General features: G+C 50.7%; 1 protein-coding gene across 1 annotated transcript in view; it reads left to right on the forward strand.

The window, feature by feature from the left end:
* The window catches only part of ARHGEF3 (Rho guanine nucleotide exchange factor 3), a 327,596-nt gene that overhangs the window by 124,961 nt on the left and 194,851 nt on the right, over positions 1 to 7,784 (forward strand). The gene's annotated exons all lie outside the window — the stretch shown is intronic.

Consider the following 7,784-nt stretch of genomic DNA (forward strand, 5'->3'; position numbering starts at 1 on the left):
TGTGTTTTAAAAGTGATCAATGAGTTGCCAGCATTTGAAAAGTAGAAGATTTTACTTAAAATTAAAGACTGTCATATTTCTCTTGTAAAACCGGAACGACTGGCCACTTTGGACCGAGAGGCTCTCAGGACACCCTCAAGCTGGAGCTGACCTGAGCTCCCCTCTTGAGGGGAGCAATTGCTCTTAGGGGTGCCCCAGGCCCCCTCCTGGAGGTCTTTGGATCTGTGAGCCCCTTAGCTACACCTGGCTTTAACACTGATGCCTTTGACAAGTAGGGTTGCGGTGGAGACAAGGGGTGTTTGAGGAGATACACCTTACTGTACACCCGGAGCCCTGGTGACTCAGTGGGATTTGCTGCAGTTTGAATCCACCCAGAGGTCCTGAAGGAAGAAGGCGTGGTGATGGACTCCTGTAGATATCAGCCTGGGAAGCCCTACGGAGCCATGCTATTCTGTCGCCTTGGGTTACCGTGCGTTGCTATGATGTGAACATACCGACGGATTATAATGACATTCTAACACATTGTAAAAACCGGTGCAAAGACCTGCTGTAAGACTTCAAGGTATTCTAAGTGCCACAGAGAGGAAGTCCTTATTCCTTTATGAACTCCCACCATCACACCCCATATGGATTTGAACCCTGCAGGTCAGCCACCTGGTCATTGAAATTCCATCTCCTGTCCTTTCCTTGCTCTTTGCAGAAGGCAGCCCTTGGCCCCCTGCGTTTCCCTCCCTCTTCCTCTACTACCTGTCCTGGGAGCCCCCACAAGTTTCACCTCTTCCACAGAGTGCTGCAGCCCCCGGGTTTCAGTTCTTCTTTCTCGTTCACAGTCAGCAGCCGGAAGTTTAATCATTCTAGGATTTGTTCAGTAGCAAGACGAGGCCTTCTACGCCCCTAAAGATTTACAGCCTCGGCGCCCCACGGAAACAGCTCTTCTCTGCTCTGTGAATCAGGCTTCACTCGGTGGCAGTGCCTTTGAGGGCTTTTTGGAGGATTCGTTCATGTCAATGTGTCCCAAGGACTCTCCCCTTAAGGATCCCTCTAGGCCCAGCGGGTCATCACCCTGGAGTTCCTCTGGATTTCTTTAGGACCTCCTTGGTGACTAAGAGCTCGACCAAGCAGTTCATTCCCCAATTTTCTAAGGGCCTCCATTAGGTACCCCACACCCAGCCCCACGACAAAGTAATTGAGTCGTCATTAGCTCAGTTGCTGCCAAAGCTGTTCACCTTCAGGTTATTTACAGCCCCGGGGAAATTCAGGACCCTTCTTCCTAGGCAGGGGGTTAGGGCAAGAAGCCACTAAAGGTACAACCTGCCTTTCCCCGGACCAGCCACCACTTCATCTAGACTAGCTTTGTGGGGATTTGGGGAAATAGGGGCTCGCAGGGAAACTCTAAACCCCACCATTTGGTGAACACCCCTGGTGGCTTTGACTTGCATTAGTAAGCGCCTCCTGGTGCCAACCCCACTGCCACACGCCGTCCTGAGTTGACCTGGATTCCTGCCTGGGACTGGGCCTTTTCACTTCCCTCTTTCTGCAAACAGGTGCCACCCTTCCTGCTCCCTGAAGCGAGACCCTAGCTTTTCAGGGTTACCACAGCAGACTTCATGAAGGGGTTGCAAAGAGGTGTGCTTCTGTACCCCCTGCTGCTTCCCTCATCTGTCCTTCTGCCTCAAATGCCCCCCGAACTCTGGCCACATGCCTCTTCCTCTAAGGAGCCTTCCTGGACTTTGTCCTCAGAAAAAATGCATCTGTCAGGCTTTGTTATTCCTTGGCCTCTCAGCACTTTGTGTAGTTTCTTGGTAGTGTTAACTTTGTTCTCTGGCCACTGGTGGTTCATCTTTGTACCACCTGAGCCCGAAACAGCCCTTCGGCATGCCCGTGGGGCAGAGGACACGCTTTGGGAAGGCCTGGTGCTAGGGCCTAGTCTGCTGACCCAAGAGCATGGGGAAAGACTGCTCTCTCTTAAACTCGAACATTCGACCTTGGATTTAATCTGCTCTTGTTAGACCAGAAGCTTGCTGTTCAAAGGAGGCCAGCTCTCTTTGCTGGAGGCACCATTTAACTTGGTGACTGAGGCAGAGGAAGGCCCTGTAAAAACAAAAACCCACAACACCTGCATTTGTAAGAAAGTCTCAGAAACGAAACGCTGGGCTAAATTTTTGCAATGAAAAGTTGTGACTGGGAAGAGTTTGCAAATCAAATACTACCCCATTGTGGGACTGAGAGGTCCTGGGCAGCACACACTGTGGGTGTGACTACCAGTCACAAAGCTGGCCGTTTGAACACACCCAGTGCATCATGGGAGGAAAGCCTGGTGACCTGGAAGCTCTGTCAAGGAGACCCGGTGGAGCAGTTCTGCCGGGTGATGCATGAGCTCCCCATGAGTTGGGATTGACTTGCGGGGGACAGTGTGCGGGAACGTAAAAATCGTCTTTGAAAGTTGAACTTGGGGTTGAGATCCATGGCCACTGTGCAAGGAGAGGGAAGGTTTGATTTGCTGGGGCAGGGGGCTGGAGAAAGGCATCATTTTCCTATGACATTCACTAGGACCACCATCAGACAGTCTGCTTCACCTCGGGGGCTGGGATTTGGAAAAGGCAGGGACTGGGACAAGATGCTGATCCTGGAGTTCCCCCCCCCACCCCCAACCTCTCACCCCATCCCAGGGCATACAATGAGAGGTGTGGCCTCTTCTCTCCATTGGCTGAGGAGAGCAAAACAATCACTCGGAAGCCCCCAGTCCCCACCCAAAGTCCAAAAGGCAGGGATCTGAAGGGAACATGCCAAATCCCCCCAAGAAGTCAAGAAAGACATGGATGGGTGTGTGGTTGTTTGTAAATTAGGACATCATGTGGGCTCTGTATCCTGGGCAGGGCTGCTGACAGTTGGGCCAAGTTGAAGAGGCTCATCTATTCCTCTTTGAACCCCAGCTCTCCCAGTGTCCTCCCACCAGTAGTGGCTTCTTCTGTGAGCACTTTCCTGCCACGCTCTAGGTCTATACAGCTCCCAGGCCCCAGACGGAGCTGCCAGGACGCCCAGCAGAGCTTTTAGGTGGGGACCCGTTGGGCATTGTCTGTCTCTTGCAGGCTAAGGATTGCCAGCCGGAATCCAAATCTCTGGTGGGACTTTGAATGTCCGGGCAGCGAGGACTTTGAAAGGGCAGCGGCAGCAGCTGGCAAGGAAACCACTAGAGGTGGGGAGCTCTGGGCTCAGCTCTGACACTTGTAACCGATGGCCCCTGTCACTTCCTGTCATACAGCCCAAGTGGTGGGGAGGAGTTCCTTCAGGGAGCCATGCTCTGCACGGCTCAGAGAATCCTGTCCTGAGTACGCGCCACAGCTAGGGGCCAGGGACTCCGGGTGGATGAGGTCGGAGCGCCCCATGGTGTGGTGTTGCTTCTTTGTCCGTGTTCAGGTAAGCTCCCCGCAGGGCGAGGGACGAGGGGGTGCAGCAGCTGAGCTGCCCATGGCTCAGCCCTAGACTCCCACCCAAGCCCACCGGGCAGTTCCAAAAGCTAGGGGGGTGCGGGTGGGCGGGCTGAGCTCGGCTGTCTTTCTGTCTCCAAGCAACCGAGCAGGGAGCTGCTGGGGAGGACACCTGGGGGTGACGGAGCCGCTTTCTGTCTCTTCAGAGTGAACTCCAGGAGAGCCCGGGCCGGGCTGAGTGGGGATGAAGAGTGGAGTGGAGTGCTTCACCGCAGTGTCTCCTTGTAGCATCTGTGATTGGAGGAGAGCAAGGGCGGGTGGAGGACGGGTGCCTTCCCCTCTGTGGGCAGTGATGCTGCCAGTATTTAATGGTGTGTGTGTGTGTGTGTGTGTGTGTATAGACTTCGATTTTTAACACAGTTTTAGGGTCGTAGAGAAGAGGATTGTGCAGGATGTGCCGAGTTCCCCTGTGTGGTCCTCTCTGCCCTGCTCAGTTTCTCCTGTTATCCACACTTTCCATTTGTGTGGTGGTGTACCTGTTATGATTGGTGAGCCAGTATTGATACATGATTAGTATTTTGATTATGACAAAAGGTCTGTTTTCAACTAGTGCAAAGGAAAAAATGAAATCAAAATAAAAACCCACTGCCGGCGAGATGATTCTAACTCGCAGTGCCCTGTGGGACAGGGCCACCGCCCCGGTGGGGCTTGCTAGGCTGTAGTCTTTATGGAAGCAGGCCGCCTCCTCTTTTCCCCTAGGGGAATCGAGAGGAGAAAGAAGACGGTCTGCCTTCTGGCTTTTGTTGTTTGTTTTCCATTACAAAATGCCCTCCTAGGATCGGCTTTCCACGTGGGATGGGAAGGTGGCTGCATTCGGTTTGGGGTGCTGGGTGATTGGGGCAGCAGGTTTGTGGGTTTCCTTAAATTCACGATCCGTTTGGCCCAGGCTCATCACTGGGGAGATGGGATCAGATAGCACCCTTGGCTCAAATCACTGCTGTTCACAGTAGGAGTGTTGGTGTTGTTTTGGAAGGCGTGGCTGGAAGTTGTCTTTCTGTGGCATGAGAACAATTGAGCATCCCTAGAGCATGTCGTCCCGCCGTGTACTTTATGTCTGTATTTGGAGGGCGCTTCAGTTTGGGCTAAGCCATGATTTTTCTGAAGGATGTTCTCTCTGTTTCTTGCATCAGAATTCGGTTTCTGAGAGGACTTTGGGATGCTGATTTGGGCTCTTGCGTGTGACGGTTGCAAGCACACACGTTTTGTTTAATCCTTTCACCTGATTTGGGGGGAATCTCTCTGTCTTTCTCCTTTTCACGTCTTGTTACCCAGGTACTTTTGAGCCTCTGAGATATAGAATTGGGGGACATTTTAAGTGACTTAACTATATCCTGGCGACAGTTCACACAGCGTTAATAACCATGATAACAAATGTCTGTTAGACGCTTGAGTGACTCAGTGCCGTTCCCACCTTAGCTTGTGAAATTTTCACAATAGCTTTTTAGGGTTTAGCTATTATTATCGTGCCCCACTTTGCAGAGGATGAAACCAAGATGATTTAGAGACGATAAATAAGTGGCCCAAGGTCACCTATCTGGTAAGTAGTGGATAAGGCTGCAAACTCAGGCAGAATGAATCCAGAAATGACCTTCTCTGCCATTAGAAGCTACGTGGTGATTGTAAAGATGGGACCTTTCTTAGATCTCCTGTCACTTACAGCAATAACAGTTTGCTTTCCAATCCTTGGGCAGGTCATCCTGTTATGGATGCAAATGGTGTCTTGCCTTGGATGTTTGTCACAGTCCGATGAGGCACATAGGGCCAGCCACTGCCTCCTCTGGATTCCGTTTCCCCATAAGTCAGACAGAGGTTTCTCGAAACTCCTTTTAGCTCTGACACAGATCTAAGACACGCAAAGATCCTGGACAAACAGTAACACATGGTTTCCACATCTGCCTCATTACAAAGGCAAATGACTTGGTGAGTGTTTTTAGTGTACATTGCCCAAGGTTGTCTCCTGGAACTCAAAATGTATAACTGGCTGCCTGACTACTGACCTTTATTTTGCTCTTGAAAAGATTATTGAATGAATCCTTATTGCTTTGCTCTGAGAATCTGTAGAGATGACATCTGTGGCCGGAAGGAGAGGTGCGCTGCTAACTGGGAGGATGAGAGAAAGCCTTGAAAGATCTCACAGATATGTCTTTTTTAGGAGGTCTGGGTAAGCTAGTTCTGTATCTGTACAGAAATAGTAGAACAGAAAAATTAAGGGCATGGATCTTAGAAGCAGACATGTAGATCTTCATGTTAGTTTTGCCTCTTACTAATCCTAGGCTGTTCACCAAACCCCTCTGAATCCATTTCTTCTCTGTAAAACGCGGTCGTCAGTAGTGCCTGCCTTACAGGTTTATCAGGAGGAATAAATGACAGGGCCTGGCACGCTGTCTGCTCTGGCCTGAACGATGCATGCTTATTCGTGCAAGGCTCACATGTGCCGGTAGCCACCAGCAAGATGAATCCTCAGTCTGCAAGGGCTCACGAGCTGAGGAGTGGGAAACTGCCTTACATCCCGAGACGAAGACCGGCACCGCTTCGCTTTGTGGCAGGAAGAACGAATCGGAGCTTCATTGAAAAGCCCTGGACCCGGCCTCTTTGCCGGGCCTGTAGTCTCCCAAACATGTCTTTACAGCTTGACCGGGACGTTCAGTAGGAGCCATGGAAGGGAAGTTGATTCAACCCTGCACCTGAGAAGGCCTTCTTGGTGGCTCACGCAGAGGCATGAGTCGGAGGGGCTGGAGTCAGGGTGGTGACCTCAATTGTCCTTTGGGACAGAAACGACGGGTGGCTGTCTTTAGGACCTAAATATAGATGCCATGGATGTCACTGAGGGAAACCAGTTCCCAGTACTGGCTGGGGTGGGCCACGCTCTTGGGAAGAGCACCCCAGGGAGTTTAGGAAACAGCCTCCACACGCTAGCGCTTGTTCTGGCAAGGATTTGTCTGAGTAACTTTGTCCATGTTCTAGTTTCTGCTCATCCATTGAGCACCGGCCTCGGGTTGGTAGCCTCGTTGATTCCCCTATCTCTTCCCTTCCAAGTCTGTGCTGTCTGTTTCTCCCCGTCTCGCCTTGCCTTCCTGCAGATACCATTCAGCTTTAGCCATGCACAGCAGGGCTTTTGAGATAGTTAAGGTTTATTGTGCCAGCCAGGCTGATACACACATGTGGGATTAATTGAAGGGCAGAGAAATGAATGGCCCAGTGAACCTCACCTTTGGAGTTCTCGGGTCTCTGGCTCTCTGATGGTCCGACCAGGGTGTGGCTACCTTAGCCAGTTCCCTGCTTCAGCTGGCAAGGCTCACTTCCTGCGAGACATCCCTGAGAAGTCACATAGACTTACCCTGATGCTGCCCTGGGTACAGGAGAAGTCACATGGAGACCCTTGCCAGCACTGCGATGCTTACACCGCCACTGGATTCAAAGGCTTTCTACCCATTGGCCTGTGGTCCTCCTGTCTTCGTCATTGTGTGTGTTTTATGAGTTTGAGGAGGACTTTGTAGATCGGTGTTGGACATATCTGCTAAGTTGGACTTAAGGCCTTGGACTGGACTGGGTTGGGATGCTTTCTGAATGTACACTTAGTCTTTATATAAAACTCTTTCTTATACATATGAGTTTCTGTGGATTTGTTTCTCTAGTCTACCCAGACTAACACAGTTTTCCTCCATATTAACTCCTAGTGCAGCAGGGAGGGGAGCACTGTGCTGGTAGATAGGAACTTGAGCATCATGTTGTACATTGAACTGCAGGCAACCCTAACCTTCCTCGGGCCCTGGGCTTCCCATCTGGGAGACAATAGAGATACAGCTGTTAAGAACTTGGACCTTGGATGTGGACAGCCCAGCCTCTTACCACTTACTCCCTGTGTGACCTTGGACAAGTGTCTCACCTCCCTGGGCCTCAGATAACTCAGCTGAGGAAGAGAGGTGGTAATAGCCCTGCCTGCAGTAGGAGAAGGAGCCCTGGTGGCATGGTGATGATGTGTTGATCTGTGACCCTCGGCGTCAGCAGGTTGGAAACCACCAGATACTCTTTGGGAGAAAGATATGGGGCTTTCTATTCTGGGGAGATCGACGGTCCTGGGACTTCTGCCCTCTCCTGTTTGGCTTTTTAGAGGGGTAGAAGGAGTTTATAACATCATAATATCTTAAAATGATATTATCTATGAAGTCCTTAAGACCGTGTTTAGCATATTGTTAGTACTCTAAAATACTAGCTACGATTATGATTTGTAAAAAGATGAGGAGACTTGAAGTAGATTCGTGTTTTCCAAACTTTATTCACGTTTTCTTATCCATA

The sequence above is a fragment of the Echinops telfairi genome, unplaced genomic scaffold, assembly GCF_000313985.2.
Source record: "Echinops telfairi isolate 266 unplaced genomic scaffold, ASM31398v2 ScPeMD7_31;HRSCAF=116, whole genome shotgun sequence".
NCBI lineage: Eukaryota > Metazoa > Chordata > Mammalia > Afrosoricida > Tenrecidae > Echinops > Echinops telfairi.